The sequence below is a fragment of the Hetaerina americana genome, unplaced genomic scaffold, assembly GCF_022747635.1.
Source record: "Hetaerina americana unplaced genomic scaffold, ioHetAmer1.1.p SCAF_10, whole genome shotgun sequence".
Taxonomy (NCBI): domain Eukaryota; kingdom Metazoa; phylum Arthropoda; class Insecta; order Odonata; family Calopterygidae; genus Hetaerina; species Hetaerina americana.
In genome coordinates this window covers 67,075,787-67,093,380 of record NW_027286070.1, presented here as the reverse complement: position 1 = coordinate 67,093,380, position 17,594 = coordinate 67,075,787, and the positions used below count along the sequence as shown (strand labels likewise).

The window sequence follows — 17,594 nt, the reverse complement described above, 5'->3', positions numbered from 1 at the left end:
AAACTTGCTGAATAAATTTAGTAGTCTTGAGCATAGAATATACTAATTAATAAAACAGAGTGCAATTTTAACGGTAGGCAACATATCCAAGAGAGAAGTGCATTTCTCGGGTGTGTGGTTATAATTGCAAAATTAAACTACACCTTTCAATGACTACTTAGTGCTCCCGTTTGCTTGAAATTTTCTCTTGTACAATGTTTATCCCTTGATTTTTAGCCTTTGAGGGAATTTTTCACCTGAACCTTTTATCCTAAAGTACTATAATATTATTTTGCACATCAAGCATCAATTTCTATCCCAGATGAAATCGTAATGTGTAGGCCATTTTAATTTCTTTTTTGCCAGAGGAGTTTATTTCTTGTAATGAGTAGTTATTATGGGAGGTGACCGATAGCTAATGCCATGTGGGCTTTTAGGGGTAGGTAGGATAGGGATAGGTGGGACATTTGGTATAGGTAACAAAAAATGGGGAAGAAACCTGGAGAAAAACTCGGTGTCAGCATTAAAATACTATTAAGTGATCGGCGACAAGGGGTCAAACTATTTAACGTCCCACCCGACGGACGATGTACTCTATTTGAAGTACTCTCCACGTAACGCCCTAAGTATGGTACAGGACACTGAATATCCCTGCCACTGCAGGGACCCTATGCCCTCAGGGTGGAATGTCAGAACACTAGCCACTGTAAAATCTCTATTCCCTATTTTTGTTATCTACTTACTCTTTTAATCATCTACGAAATTACCTGTTAGTCTGTCTATGACCTATTTAATGCCATATGGCATATGATAAACCAAGGTAAGCATGAATGCAAACACAAATAAAAATTAAAAAAACGTTAAAAAATATTAGCAACGCTTAAAGAGGTGAAGAAGCTAGGGAAATACTCATTTTCAGAGAGGAGAGAGTGCTAGCTTGATAAATGTGTTCGGGGATGGTGAAAACGGTTCAATGATGTCCGGAAGTGAATTCAGGAAAGAGAAGAGTCAGCGTTTTATCGAACATTTCTGGGACTGGGATTGTGAAGCATGGCCGCGGATGGATATGAACAGAACGGTTAAGTCATAATGACGCATCAAAATACATAAGATAAAGCAATTAGAGCAGTGAATGATAGAGAGAAGGAATATGAATTTTAAATGAATAAATGCCTTTAATCACAGTTATAAGAGTTCAAATTGGGGGATTACAAACGAATATTGAGTGCGATAATAGTTGACGCTGATTTTCATCATTTTATCGAAAAAGTCACAAGGTCTGGAGCAAGTTGTCGGCATTTGAGATGAGTAAGGTTGGGATACTGTTGGGTCTCACACGTCCACCTTACATCTCGATTCCCTCACAATTCAATTCATACATGCACCCAAGAGTACAATAATATTTAGAACTTCATTGGTAAATGTTAATACTTTAAAGTTTCGATTGAATTAGGTTTATAATTCACTAGTACTTTTATGGTCGAAGCCTGATTAGCCCCTCCCAATGAGGTTAATTTCAATCGTAAATTAATCAACTCGGCTTTTCCCTAGAATAAACTTAAACAGTCATTTTTGAGGGAATGGGAGACTTTTGACTTGGCCCTAAAGTGTGAAATATTAATATGGACACCTATGACGCTGCATTAACGTCATGTTATCAGACATATGTTCGTTTCATAACCATCACACGTCGATGTTTGCGAATTACGATGTATCATTGTCATGAATTTACTATTTCATTGACTTTAAGTTCGAAATATAAAAAAAACTTCTAATAAAAATGCGACAGGTCATTCATTACTATCTCTAAAACCCAGTTCTTTGCTGTGGCAAAGGTACAACTATCATCTTCGATGCTAATGGGCTTCCACTCGATTGTTACACCAAGGCGTCTCGATTTCAACATTTCTTCCATAAATTATGCACGTAGTATGTTATAGAGTAGGTATTTCACAACGGTCCCAGAAAAAAAACCACAAAAACAGAACGGCATCATGACATGATACGTGTCACTGAAATGAGCATGTATAGGCAGGTCAGAGGCCGGGGTAATGGATTATCATTCTTACAAATTGCTTCATCATCGTACCCTACCACGTTTTTACGTGCTATTTCTTCAGTATCACCCCAAAAAGTGCACACAGGATTTGATTCTTGAGGCTTACAAAACAATAACAGACTTGAAGGACCTTTCGAAATAAGATTTGGATTTTGGAGTACTTAATTCATTACAATGAAACAATTTCAGAAAGTAAAAATCATTCGCCTTGACCGGGATTCGAACCCTGATCCCTCGATTTTCGGCCGAGTGCTTCAGCCAGTTAAGCTATCAGGGCATCGACCGCTTGCTCTGCGAAATTTTGTATTCGAAACGGTGGATTAAATCTATTTTGAGATTACAAAAAATAAATTCTCCGAGTCGTTCAACTTAAGTTGAAAGCGATTGGGATTTCATCATTATATTTAGCCTTTGTAAAATAAACCATCATTAATTATTCATGCTGACGCAGGCATATTGGCTCTAGATCCTAATAAAGTCGTTGCTCCTCCTTCGAAATTCTACTTCGGCGTCGGCGTGTCAAAACATTCCTCGTCTCAATGATTCAAAGGAATTTCTAAATTACATCTATAATAATGATATATGTACAATGCATTATACTCAGTGGTAGAGCAAAGCCAGTTAATTTTAATTGAATCACGGCATATATGCGCAATTTTGATCATACAATGATCAAACAGAGCTATCGGCTAAAAAAGGTATATCAATTTAACTACGCTGTAAATTGCGTAAAGCAAGAAAGATACCAAGGATATGAACCTAAAGTCCAACACTTTAACCCCTCAAAATTCTGCTGCTGTTCATCGATAAAGTACGGTCTTTCAAGATCGAGATAAAAAAATGAGTGTTTCTGTAAAATGGAAGATAATGCATAGGAAGGTAACTTCTTCATGCGGAGACGACCTAAATCAATGAGTGTCTCTATTTAATTAAAATATTTTTTTTAAATTTTCTATTTTAATTTAGTTCTCAGTTTTTATTTAAGATGAAACTGTTGGTCAGATTAAACATTGATTATGCAATGGAAATGTCATAGAATAAAGAGTTAAATCAGCAACCTCCGATGCTATGACCCTAGGGGGGATCCATTTATTGATTTTCACTTTCCATGTGCGCTCACAACAGGAGGTTTCCACTAAATGTTCAACACGAAGCGATCTTTAGCGATAAAAGAATGAGATAATTTCAATCAGTTTCATATACGCGCCATCAAGAAAAATATTACTTTGTTCAATCATGGAGCCTCGATTGCCAGCTTACAAAATTGGCAGGATGGAAACAAGAAATACATAGAATATATATTATTTGCACAATTTTTATGGTTTCCATCTTTTCTGCGAGGAGTAATGGTAATATTTTATGTTTGTAAGGCCAGTTTAAGAAAAGGCGCCACGAAAGTTGTGTATACATAGGATTAGGCAGGAACTGGGCATGTCTGCTTGTGAACAGAAAGCACCTTTTCCAAAATGAGGGAACTGAGAAGGAATCCGAGGAAATGTCATCAATGAAACTACCATTAATTACTCGCAATGATATATCAAATTAATCCTGTATAGTGAGAGAGATTAAACAAAAGCATTTATTAGTCTAATGTCACAAAATAGACCAACATCAAGGTGATAAGGAATTACATCAGCCATCCAGGATATTAATGAAAATCGGGGTAAAATGGACGTGATATGAGGTAATTAAAACTTATTCTTGTGAATTCCTTGAGCCTGGTGAGCGCTGTCTGTGTTCAAAATACTTGTATGTTTCAGCAGGACGACGAGTCATTGCAGAGATTCTTAAGGGGAAATCACATTAATGAACTCAAAGGCGGTTGAATTAATGAAAATTTAGAGACACAAAGATTTGAGTAATTCAATTGCGAAAGCTAACTCGCTTAAGTCAACTTGTATGTTACATATTTTTGAATTGAGTTAAGGCACAAGTTAAATCCCTATTAAATTAATTTCAGTTTAGTTAAATCAGAATTACCTATTGACTAATCCCCAATTTAATTTCTAAAATATATATTTTCTATTTTCCGAACTATTTGTCCCACTTAACAGAATATGCACTGCATTACTTAATAAAACTATAGGCTTTAAGGAAAACTCATGCAAAAATACTTCTCAATTTCTAAAAGGAAATGAAACATTATATAATTTCATGAATGGTTACGCTAATCTAATTTAGTGCCATGTTGAAGTCTTTTCATCCCAATCTCCTATTGCCTTTGCAATTGGTGTCAACCAACCAACGATGAATCCACTTTTGTGGTCTCAAGTTTTACGCTGTTTTTTTTCAATAAGATGAGAATGTCACGTTAAAAGGCTCAAAAATTATTTAATGAATTCTTAGTCACTCGAAGGATTATTATTTTTTAACTCAACGTATGAATAAAAAGAGAAGTTTCAGGCGTGACATGGTGGAATATCATAATTAATTAAACATAAAAATTGGAAATTTTATTGGCAAATATTTTGTGGAGAATTGCCAATTTTTAATTACCGTGTGAAGGTTTTACGCGTTACTAGCCAAGTCTAGAGATCATGTACAAATGCAGAAAAGTTTTAAATTGTGATTATTTTTCTGATGTTTTATACTTTGATTTTTCTTACAATATTTATAGTATCTTTATGACCAATCTCTAGGATTTCGCGTAACAATTCGGTTCTAAATTATGCTCGAGAATATGTTCACGTCTTATAGTTAGAATATTCTTGTTGGACATTAAAACACAGCAACTACAATGATTAATTTTGATTACTGCCCAACGGCTACACCAGTTTCTAATATTTTACGTATAACAGCAAATAACTCACTTATGATAGTAATTATGCAAACCAGTGCCAATTTATAAGTAGGTTCTATCTAAATGATTGAAGGGCTACGAATTTTTAAGATACTGTACATATAGTTACATCCCGACTGATTAGGTAATTGAGCTTGCCAACCAATAAATTGTACCCCCTTGGTAAGCCGTCGAACTCTCCAATTGATTGTAAGGAGTTAATCACGATTGAGAATCAGATGACCCGGTAACACAAATTATATTAGATTTCGGCCATATAAGTAAATGGGTCCAGTATACGGCATTTCGGATAAATGACTGAAAATACACCAAAATAACGTTTACAAAAATCAAAAAATAAGTCTTGGACCTCATGGAAATTAAATGACGGGATTTGCGATTTTGACAAAATGATATTTTAGAGATTCCATATTTACAAGTAAGATACTTTCCAGTTTGATGATAACATACAAACAGCTGATCCAGCACTGACACAATATTCATTAGACAATATATTATCGAATCGAAGATAACGGGTTGAGGCTAATCTTTAAAGATTAGCCTCGATTTCATAAGCGTATTATCCGATGACGCAATTCATATCGGCCGAGATGAACATCCGACGATATTTGAGTTGTATTTTTACCCACATATATTGCTGTAGTTGAGCATTTTATTTTTTTATTTCTAATTACATTTCTGGTAAACTTGTCCAGAGTATTTTTTTATAAATAAATATATATATATATACACAGATTTTTAAAACATAGAAACACAAAGAAAGGACACTCACATATGTAATTTTGACGTTTCGACGGCACGACTGTTGTCATCAGATTGTCTGTGTGTGTGTATATGTACCGGAAAATAAGTGTACTGTAAGTATTCGTCCGGAAAATAAGTGTACTGAGCTCAGGAAAAAAAATTTATTACACTTTTACATATCTTAAGCTAATATTCCTCAAAATAGGACCCTTGTGAGTCGATACACTTGTTCCAGCGGCGTTCCCATTCCTGGAACGCTCCCGCGAAGGCATCATCGGGAACCTTTCGAAGACTCGTCGTCGACCTCTTCTCTGCCCTCCACGAACATCTTGTGCCACCGAAAGATCATGTTTCTGGACATGGCTGACTCCCCGTAAGCCTGGTTATTCATACCGACAGTTTCGGTAGACGATTTTCCAAGCTTTACCGCAAATTTGATGGAATAACGCTGCTTCGGCATCGCGTTCCGTGACGTGGGTCGAACGTGGAGGTTCGCGTTAACAGAGCTCCTCACTACACCACAGCTCAGAGCCGACTGCCTTTTCCAGCGTCGCTTGCCAACATACCCCCCTCCAATCGCAGCCCGTCAGAGCGGTGCTGGGCGCGCCTGGAGCGGCGCGCCCAGCCCAGGAGTCAGTACACTTATTTTCCGGACGAACCCTGTATATGTATGTATGTATGTATGTATGTATGTATGTATATGTGTGTGAGTTTTGAGCTGTTTATCTCTGACAATTTTGTACTTCATAATTACGTTGTTACGTTTCCGTTACGCGACCTCCTTTTCGCATCTCCTTTGACTTAAATTCAATGAGTATAACCCTTAAAAAATTCACAGTAATCAGCCTTAAATTTGATGTGATAGGTCTCGTAGAGCTCACCGCGAAACAAGCCCAGCGGCGTGCAAAATTCACACACATACACAATCACGCGCTTAGGAAGGGGGGCGAGTTCCTTTCCCCGTGCCACTTGCGGTTTCCCAGGAACATCTGGGCTGGGAACGTTTCTCAAAGCTAAAATTCGATTTACGAGTCCAATGAGAACAGACTTAAATGTTATAATTAGACCTTGAAATTCCCTTAATGTGTCCCGTAGGCGAGTAACAAGTGCTTTATCATCCATTACTATCAGTAGATCACGTGAATGAAAATGAGAAGGAATTGAAAACTGACTTGTAACTTTGAGAAGTGGACCGCTCTTATTCAGAAAATAAAAACTCTTGCGTTTAAACGCAATTTTTCAAATGCATAACCAGCGTTAATATTCCGGGCCTACCTTTACTGGTTTAATATCCTATGATTCCATTACAGGATTCATTGCCTCTAAACGGAGATAATTTACCGCAGGAAAATTGCACACCAATGAGTCGTTGGGAAATTCTTTTAACAGAACAATACAATACATGGCAGTTTGATTGACAAACGGGGATTGTGATCAAAAAGCAATAGTAAACCGGGTTTTGACGCATGTCTTCTCAGTTGCGTCAAATATTTTGAGGCACGCTTCTCAAATGTAAACTAAGGATTTATATTAGTGTAGGAAGCATAAATTAAATATAAAGTCTGAAAGACACTGATTCTATATGAACTTTGTAAAACGACCGTTTTTGAGAAATGTAATTGATTATAAACATTTTTTTTCACACTTCCATTTCATTTCCACCGCGAGAAGTCAGTGTGGCGGGTGCATAGCAGCAACTCTAGCAACAATAATTGACGTATAATCAAACCATGAGCTGTCCATCGAACCTAAGTTTCAAGAGTCAATAATCGATTTCCTATTTTTTTTAAATCACATATGAACCGAAGCAAAAGAATGAGCGAAATGATGAAGGGGTGCTGTAACAAAACAAAAAGAGGAACGTAATACCTAGAAGCGAAATCGAAGCAGGAACGTTTTTGATTCGATTTCAAAATTCAAGTTTCCCCTTGGGTTGAATGCATTTTTGAGTCAAGGAGCGGAATGAGATGTGGAGTACGTGAACGTTTGAGTGAATCAGCGGCCGCGTTGACCGACTTCTCCGAAGGCGTCGTGAAGATAACGCATCACCACCGATAGCACGTATCACTCCAGGTCCAAATGTCACGACCCACGAAACCAAAACCGTTTGCTCCAAATGGTTCTCATTGCTCCCACTTTCTCCAATGGTAGTGTTTCAACCGAAGATGAACGAAATGATGACCATTTCAGAAACCGACTCCTTCGCAAGCCATAAAAATTCTTCCACGTGATCGAGACGAAATCGAGAAAAATTCTCTATTGGATTCCGCTTCGGAGCACGAATCAAACTTCACAGATTTCCTCTTTCTCTCTCCCGAAACGAAATCGTGGATATCGGTGAAACAATCCCGTTCGATAAGGATCTTACGAAAGTCTTCTCACTTGAGAACCAGACATTCGATGAGCGGAAGTCATGTCACGCGATTGTCCTTCGCCTTGATGGGACACCGATCATCGAATCAGTTTTGCCTTTCGACCGAATGGACTCGTCGTATGGTCAGCGAGTGCGGGGCATTAAAACTAGGAATACCATTGTGGACTGTGGCCTACCTTAACTCCGAACTGGTTTTTTTTACGAGCCCGGGCTGTTGATTCCGAAGTGAATCCCTCCGGTGTGTCCCTCGAAGACGCGGCGCGTTCTCCCCTCCTCGCCCCGGAAGCAGCGACGCCGAGCAGTCCGGAATCAAACGCCGCGCTCAAAAGAAGTCCCACCGCCGCGGAGGGAGAGAGAGAGAGCGCGCCCGCGGTAAACCCCTGAGACCGAAATGCCAGCCGTCTTGTCTCGAAGGCGCACCCTCCGCGTCGTTGGATGTTGGAGGTCGCACTACGCGTCGAGTGCGAGTTTTTTCCCTCCGACACAAACACTTCCATGCTTCCACACACCATCCCCCACGCCACGGCGCTCTCCCCCTCCCTCCCGCCCCTCCACCTCCCACTACTCCCCTTTCTCGCAACCATTTCCATCCATTCCCCTCCGTCCAAACTCCTCCCGCCCCGCCGGCCTTTCTGTTCGCGACCGCAGCGCCAAGGTGGCGCTCGAGAGTATTTTCCCAGCCGCGGCCCGATCCCCCCGGTTCGTGCCCCGGGAGCGACGGAAGGTAAGTTTGTATTTGTATTCCGATCCGCGAAATCTACTGAATTTCTCAAATTGTACGACTACTAGCGTAAGGGATAATTCTTATTCTTTATTTTCTTTTAGTTTTGATTGAAAATCTTTATTATTGATTGAGCGAGCCTTGATAATGAGATAGCATTTTTGTGTGATAGAGATGTCGTGTTGAGACGCGTCCTGTTATTGCATTAATCTTCCATTTATTTCCTTTGATTTTATTTTCGTATATAGCAGCTTATTTTAGATCATTTTACGATTGGGAATTTATACTTAATGTCTTTTTGTAATACGGGTCGTGGTAGTCCAGGGGTAGAGCGTTGGACCACTGACCGGAGGGCCCGGGTTCGATTCCCGGGAAAGGCTCTCTGAGTACTCTCATCTTCACCCTAGCTGTGTGATGTTTTGGGTACCAGATCTCCCTGGGAAACCGTAGCCAGCGCAGGTAAAGGAACTGGCGCCCCTACCCTGCTAATTTGTGAATTAGTACTGGGTGAACTCCACCTTCACCTACCAAACCTAACATTGGGTTGATTGCTGTGTGTATAGTTTTTATAGACTATTTGTGATAGTGATAGCTGTTGAGACTTTTCAAATTAATGTTTTCAGAAAGATAACTTTCAATGTGATGCCAAAGATTTATGTGCCACCACACCCTGTCGGCCTGCTTATGTTTGATTTGAACAATAACTAAAGTGCTACCTTTCATTTTAACCTATTACGGTATAGTTAGATACTTAACCGAAAGGAAGCACAGGGAATAATAAGGAAAATATCCTGAATTTCAGTCGATTGAATATAGGAAGAGTTAAGCAATTTCTTCGTAATTTTACAGTTATTAACCCGAATGTTGGTTTGATAGATGAGGATAGGGCTCTCCAATTAAGTTTATTAAGGATAACTGCGTGTGTAGTACTAAGCCCAACCTATCGTAGTAAAGGGCAGTTTCGTACCCTGCTACACCTATGGTTTCCCACGAAGATCTGGTACACGCAAAATGACATAGCTTGGGTGGAGCTGCAGGTGCCCAGAGAGGTTTTCCCGGTAATCGAACCCGGGCCCTCTGGGCCCAGTACTCCCATGCTCCTACCACAGGACTAACACGTTCCACACTCTAGATTAAGAGTTTGCATAAAAAATGCGCCCATCTCATACAAACAGCCAACAATAGCACTAAAATTTCGATGAGAAGTAAAAGCCATGCGTGTAGAAGCTGGACATATGTTGAAAATATTTCATTTCCGACCTTTGAGAGCAATAGAGAATTGGGTATATCGTATAACCAAGTGATATACTCTAAAAGGTTATTTCTGAAATATTTTACCCCCTCACCTTCCCTCTTTCCACGCCAAGGAAAAACTGAAATTTTCTCCCTGGTTGAGCCAATCACAGTTTGATTAGACACTTCATGAAATGAAAGCACATTAACAATTCACGTAAGTGAAGAATTAGGAAATCCTGGATTACTTTCGGTCCATTATGGAAGAGATAGTTCTCAGAGGTGAATCGAATATGGTTTCAAATTAATTCATGTATTTTCTTTGTATTCCCGTAACGTTGCTGGAGATGTAGAATGATCCACAATCATGAATCGTGGTTGATATTTTAGGGTATCATAAGGAATGGAAGCATAGGCTCAATCGAATTATCATTGAGTTTAAATCTTTGCCTCAGCGTAAATATGCAATTAAACATTTTCATTATTCAATGTCATTCATTGGAGACTCTGGTAAAGGGGGAATAACATCCTCCTCGATTACTCCATTTCCAGATTGCATTTTTTTCGTGCCACGGTCGGCGCTCAGAGGTTTACAATATAACGGACGTCCTGCCGCTTCCACAGCTTGGAGAGCACTGAGACTGGTATTGCGGCAAAGCTTAGCGTCCCCCTCCCTCCACCTACTCCAAGTGGTTCGGTCCCACTCCGACCAATAGGAGCGGCGCGGTGAATGCAATTGCATTACTTTTGGAACTCACCCTGTACAATGAAAAATCTGTTTTTTAATTGTAAAATGATTGGAGTACTTAATATTTTGAATCATTATCCATGGTTATCCGGAGCGTAATGGCACTTGAAAGAAAAAACACAATTTAATGCTCTGGTACTTCGCCATGAATTATATTTGTTCAACTTAATACGAATTTCCCTCTCAGACAGACAGCGTCTATCTTCCGTAGGCCGACAGCTGGGAACAGCCCATGCGAGAGTCTTGACTCAAATATTATTTCAACCCTTGATTTATAAACCATGGAAATGTTGTCCAAATCAAGGTTGACAATACTCATTGCTATTGCGAAATGAAACAACAGGGAAGATTCTCCCCATCTCAAGAGAAATGCAAAAACATTTCGACGTCATCGGAATGCATCGAACTGTACATATGGTTTTTGAAATACGGTGTGTAATCTTCAACATTCACTACTGAATATCACGCTTCTAACGATTACCATAAGAAAGACATGGCACCACCAGTCATTCGGAGAGCTTTCTTTCGGAGAAAGTGAAAGATAATCATGTATGAATTTATTTTAATGGCTTTGCCTACTGTTTTTTATCTTTACGATCATCAATTGACCATTTGGAGAATGATTTATCAAGCTGGTTTGTAAGGCAGTCAATTAACCTTATCTTTTCATTGTTATCTTACATAACGTTTTCGAATAGAATAGAATTATATTCCCGGGAGAGCAATAAATTAGCACCCTTTCTTCATTTCAATAGGTAACATTGTGAAATAGTTGCACATCTAGCGGCTTCGTTCTTTAGGTATTCCCTCTATCGTGTGATGCTTCCCCTTACTTCTTAACATTGTTAATACGTCGGTCAGCTTCCCTTCATATTTATTTGATTCAGAAATGAATCATTACTGAGGTTACCCATAACGCTCGACTCTTACTCATGAGATGAATGATGACTGTAAAATCTGTGAGATGAGTCTAAAACAATATAAACGTGCCTTATCAAATCTTTCCTTCGAATGATGAGCGAATAACCGTTTCATGAGAGTCCACTATTTGAATTTTCAAAGGAAAATATATATAAATAAATAAATATATATATATATATATTTGGCGGAAATTATTTATAATTAAATATTCAAGTACAACTTTCTTGAGTGTCCGAAGGAAATCTGAATCCAAAGAAATAGCATGCCTAATCAATTTACTGGGGATGAATCATAATATTCAAGAGACTAATTTGGTGCCGCACCTTGTGTGTTCGCTTCCCACCAGTGGTTGTAGTGCACCACAAGTGGAATGCGTTGTCAGCCGGGTGGGACGTTACATTGCAAACTCTGTGACGCCTTTCGCCAAGAGTAACTTAATACCGACGCCGGGTTCCTATCCACTGGTCCCTTATTCCCTGAGAAATCCTACCTCCACCATATTATTCACCTATCCCTAATCGTGTCAGTGACCTTAGTCGAAGATCGTCTTTCATAATTACTAAAAGTAATTGAAGTAATTCTTAAATGTGTTTACTTTGTAAGTTAGTTTTGGAATTTTATGAAACAACCTGCTTTACTTACGCCACTACATTCCATGCATAGCAATACATTCAGCAAGTTTTTAATGGGCATTTTATGGTAAATCATAGTCTAATACCACCATCACTATGTTATCACTGAGCCACAAACAATCATGATTAATTTTTTGGATGCATCTCTGATTGCATAGTTAAAGAGGACAATGTCAGCTCTCTTTAAATTCGCACATCTGCATTATGATTTCCGTATTAACGAAATAAACGCACAGGTTTCTTAAAATGTATAAGCATTTTTTTTCCACTCGTTCATTTTTCTTTTTTTTCACAGAGTCCATAATATACAGGTTTGATTTCATATAAATCACCCTTCGCATGCATTACTGTATGTGATATTATTTCTGCATCTAAATACAATAATGCTTTTCATTCGTGTGCTATTCGCTTTTGTCTGATTCAATCTGCTTTCCCAACTCCCGCTATCCAAACATCTGAATTTATTTATCAAATAAGATCAAAAAAAATTTGTCTTAAGCCCAAGGCCGCTAATTTTCTGTGGTTAGCCTGACTCTGCAAATAAATAGGAATCGCGGCATCTCCCGCAGTTTCTTTTGAATCAAATGCAGCTCAATGACCTGATAATGGGAAATGGCATTTCCCTAACGCGAACTTGGTGAAAAAAATGGAGCGTAACGAGAGCTTCGCGTGCCATTCATGGCAGACGTTTTGAATTAACAACCACAACCCGGTTGACGGCCGAAGAAAATATTAATACATGTCCATAAGCAGGAATTAAACTTCTACGCTTGCGTTTTCTCACGCTTCCCTCAAATATTCGCTGGAAATTTTGAAATTTTTTTGGCAACAAGTTCAAATTTATTCTTACATCGACCTTTACGAGCGTTTAACTTCGGTAGCCATCAAATTCGACGTCTCCCCCAAATTCATTCCAGCGATCAGATGATTTTTCCAAGGAATTCAAATCCACAAGAGTATAAATTGCAATTCAGCCAAAGAATCACAATAAACACAGTATCGACCCGGAGGTCGGTTTGGTAGGTGATGATAGAGTTCACCCAGTACTTATTACATTTACATAGGTGAGAACATCGGTTATTCAAGGTTTCGTGCAAACTCTGTGATCACGTGGGCACCAAGTTGTCCTCGGTAGGTGGCACAGGGAAAGGAACTCCCCACCTTGAACACTGAACGCCGTATTGTTACGAGGTGAGCTCTACACTCACACAACAAAACCAACCTGATTGATAAATATGGTGGATGCAATTTTCTACGAATACCATATCGGTTGGAAATTTGCATATCAAAATGACAACTATTTCAAATAAATTGGACGTCATTAACTCAATCCCAAATTTCCAAATTTCATCGCTATTTTCCTGAACTTCCCAGCCAAATCAAAGGTTTTGGAAATGCTAGAGAAGACGGCATATCAGAATAATAACTGTACTCCATGAGATAAATCGTTCCCCTGAACCGAGTATTAAACCCGAACCCCTCGATTTCCGGCCGAGTGCTTAAGCCAATTAAACCACCGATGCGTTCCCTAACTTCGTGAATTTCTCGACCGGAAATGGCGAGATCCGGTCAATGCGAATGATTTGTATTCCAATGTGAACTCTCTCACATCCTTGGTCACTTCAAAATGGGTAATTGTGCTATAGTTACTGTGGCGACAGAATATCCCTCAGTTTCTTCCAACACTCCATCATTTTTTGAAAATATCCTTTCTTCCTTGTCGCCATTGGTTTCCATCATATTTCACTCAATCAAGAAAATGGAGATTTGAGAAACAGGACAATTAAAATCAATGGTAAATTCGGTTCAACTTACGATGAGTTTATGATATGAGTAAGTGAAAGGAAAGTTGCATTGAATAGAAAATTCATGACCTGTTATAACATATTTCAAGGCACATCTTCTTAATAGGTAGATGCAGTAATGAGATAACTAATCGAGAGGAATATAGAATACAATCAGAAATTTGAATTCAAAGTAAGAAAGATGTAATCAATACGATTATGATTTCCTCCGCCGTACCGACTAATCGTTAATGCAGTCATGAATTAATTCTAAAATTCTTGAATCCATCAGCTCCAATCCTGTTGTAACTAGAAGCTTAGATTCTGATCTCATACGCATATATAAAAAACTTTATTATAATAGCTTTCTATTACCTCTTTCCCTTCTTTGTTTTAGAAACAGAACTTGTTTCTCTTCTCAATAATGATACCCTCAATCACCGACTTATTTAAATATTTGTAGGCCACAATGTCTACTTCAACGCCAAAGCGTTATTACTGGAACTGTCCTTCGACTCATTCTAATGCGTATAAAAAAAACGAAATGAATAATTCTCCTCAATTGCATCACTACCCGTTGAATTCTTTAAACAGATGTACAGAACGATTGGAATTTGAACTATGTAGCGGTTTTACTGTAGGAATTATTTTCCGACGAATTAATATCTTGATGGAAGGCACTTTCTAAACGATTGCATTTCAAAACTCTATATCCAAGGTAACTGGGTGCAACCGCAGTGTGACACTCAATTGTCGAATGAAATTATTCCGAGGAATGCAAGAGCTAAGATTGAAACTACTATCCTGCAAATCAAATTTCTTTATTCACCCATAAGTATTTATTTTAGGGCGTATTGATAGTACTACGTTAGATTCTGCGCTTGCAACATATGCAGACTTAGGGGTCTGTTATAATTTTTAAGATCCACATATAAAAATTTGGCTCATAATTTTCCTGAAAGACTTAATCGCCCATTACTGACATAGGCAATAAGATGCAAATCAATAGTACTTCCAACGGCTTAAACGTCGTTCAGTATACATCCTTTATGAATGCATAGTTGATCATCTATCTTACAGTTGAAGGGCCGTTAGTTGGAGTATTAATACCGACAGTCTGTCTAAGATGTTATGGGACTGTTATAAATTAGCGTCCATGTGTGAGAAAAAGTGTAATTACTCAAAAGGTTCATGCAGCTGATATTTAAGCTCAAGTTCGCAATGCATTATTAAGGCACGAAATTCCATTCTCGGTTACCTAATACGAATATTTGTTTGGCTATTTCTTTTGCTACATTGCATTACTCATTTTAGTATTCACGATGTAACCCGTGGATTCAGTGAATGAGTCATAGGTACAGTGGAAACTAGATAACGCGACAATGGATCTAACGAGAAAGCGGTCAAGTCTAGGACACTTTTCGCTCCCCCAGATGTTAAAAACCCCAAATAGAAATTTCGGATGACCGAATTGTCATTGCCTTTTTCTTGGATTCCGAATCAACAATTTTCTCAATGGCAGCTTCACTTAAAACTTAATCTTCATTGAGATTCCCAGCAACACACCAGTGAGGACGTAGATAAGTAATACATAGATAAAATAATTTCATGAAATGTTTTAAAATGTTGAAATTACACGTCGAATACATTAGGTGTGTTCACTAGTTTAATGAATTGCACTTTTAAATTACAAATAATAAATATTCGAGAGGGCACGAGAGTTCACATAACCCAGATTGAGTCACTGAAAGTGGCCGAAATATATTATACAGAATTCGTGTAGTGCGTAAATTAATTGACACGAAATATTAGGGTTGATCCCCTGCATTTCCTATTCACTCTAGCGACCATTTCCACAAGAGTTGAGATGCAAACAGAAGATGGCCTTCAATTATTAGATACGAGAAGCGTAGAGCGATCGAATCAAGAAAGAGAAGGAGAGTTTTATGCGTCATTGATGATAGTTAAATGTTGGCGGACAACATGTTAGAATTTCTTAAAACTCTTAAACTGAATTCTCCTTGGTGTTTATATATGGTATACTAGAGTACTAAGATTCAAACGGGGAGATTGCAAAAAACCATAAGCAGAATATCAGAATTTGCTCAGGAACAAATATTTTTTAAATACCCTCCAAGAAACGATACCTTCCAGTACTTTTTCCAGTGAGCGTTCTCCTAGAATACCAACGTGTTTTTTTCAAATCTAGGCCTCGGTGATTGCAGCCAAGGAAACGATTATCTCACCCCCTCTTGAGGCGCGCGAGTGAAGGAATTACTCTCCGATGCACTTTCTAAACCGAACTCTCCCTTTATATTCAACCTTCGCCTTAGAATGAATGCCCCCTATTACTTTGGCCCCCTTTTTGCACCTCCACGGGTGACCACACGCCCGGTCCTCCAAGCGTTGCAGGGCGCTGTGTTTAATGTCTCGTTTCCATTACTAACCATCTTACCGTGCTAGAATTTTCTCTCATAACCTACATACGAGGGTAGTCTGACAACTAATGCACACATACTTGTAGACCACAAATAAAATGACCTTCAGAAGCAATCTTTGTCGCATATGGAAGTAACATTTTCCCTCAACACGCATGCGCAGGTTTGAGATCGTTACATTCATCCAGTGTATTTCGAGAAGTGGAAGTATGGAAACGTGTTCTAGTGCTATGTCAACGCGAGTTAAACAACGTGCTGTTATCGAATTTTTAACTGCTAGAAAAGTGACTCCTACTGATCTTCGACGTCGTTTAAAGGCTGTTTATGGTGACAATGCTGTTAAAAGGTCCATTGTAAATCGATGGGTAGAAAACTTCGTGGTTGTGAGTCTGGAAAAGTCATAATTGTTGATGAAACATGCAGCGGACATCCGACCACTGGATTCGATTCAAAATGACCGGCGAATCACTTGTATGTAGGTTTCAATTAGCATCTTCCTATCACGACAACTCATTACTTTTGTTGAGTGGCAACCACAAATGTCCCGCATATTTCAGTCGACACCAATCGAAAAACGACACTCATTGACGTGAATTCCATGCTCTCCGTCTCAGAAATATAATGTGTATATATTTAAGCTTTCTATTTAGTGATAAGTGCGTAAAAATTGGATTTAACGCCGATGGATTCGGAAAATAAATAAAATCAATTCCGACCGAATCGAGGTTTCTTTTAATCCTTCTGCCTCGCGTAATATTTTACTTTTTTAACGCGTACTTTTCTGGATAGGAAACCTATTTTCGTCTCGTCTCTGTAAACTTACTCAATACTTTCGCTACTCTTTCAACCACTTTTTCTGTGGTCGTATTAATATTTTGCCTCAGTTTATCGTTTAGTTCTTTACAATTTTCATCTCCCTAATACACTGTTCATGTTCTTTCGTTTCATCCTTTTATACATCTTTCTAATCAAATTCATCATCACATCTAATCAACATCAAGAAAGTGAGTGTAGAGAGGGCGTGTTCTTAGTTGCTCGGCGTGGGTGAGAGTGAATTCGATAGTTTTATGCATCTGTAACGTGAGACGGAACATGAAATTATATGTACGAGGGTCATCCGGAAAATAGTACCCGTTCGTGCCGCATGAAGTGCTGACGACG

The 17,594-nt window shown here is 38.7% G+C and overlaps 1 protein-coding gene across 2 annotated transcripts in view; it reads right to left on the bottom strand.

The window, feature by feature from the left end:
- LOC139700196 (retinol dehydrogenase 13-like) overlaps nt 1-8,447 on the bottom strand; it is an 88,333-nt gene extending 79,886 nt beyond the window's left edge. The window contains exon 1 of one of the 2 annotated variants that reach the window (XM_071598784.1): nt 8,133-8,447. The gene's annotated coding sequence lies outside the window, so the exon portion shown is untranslated. The remainder of the gene's footprint in view (nt 1-8,132) is intronic. The other variant, XM_071598785.1, reaches the window with a different exon arrangement.
- Between the last annotated feature and the right edge of the window lie 9,147 nt (nt 8,448-17,594).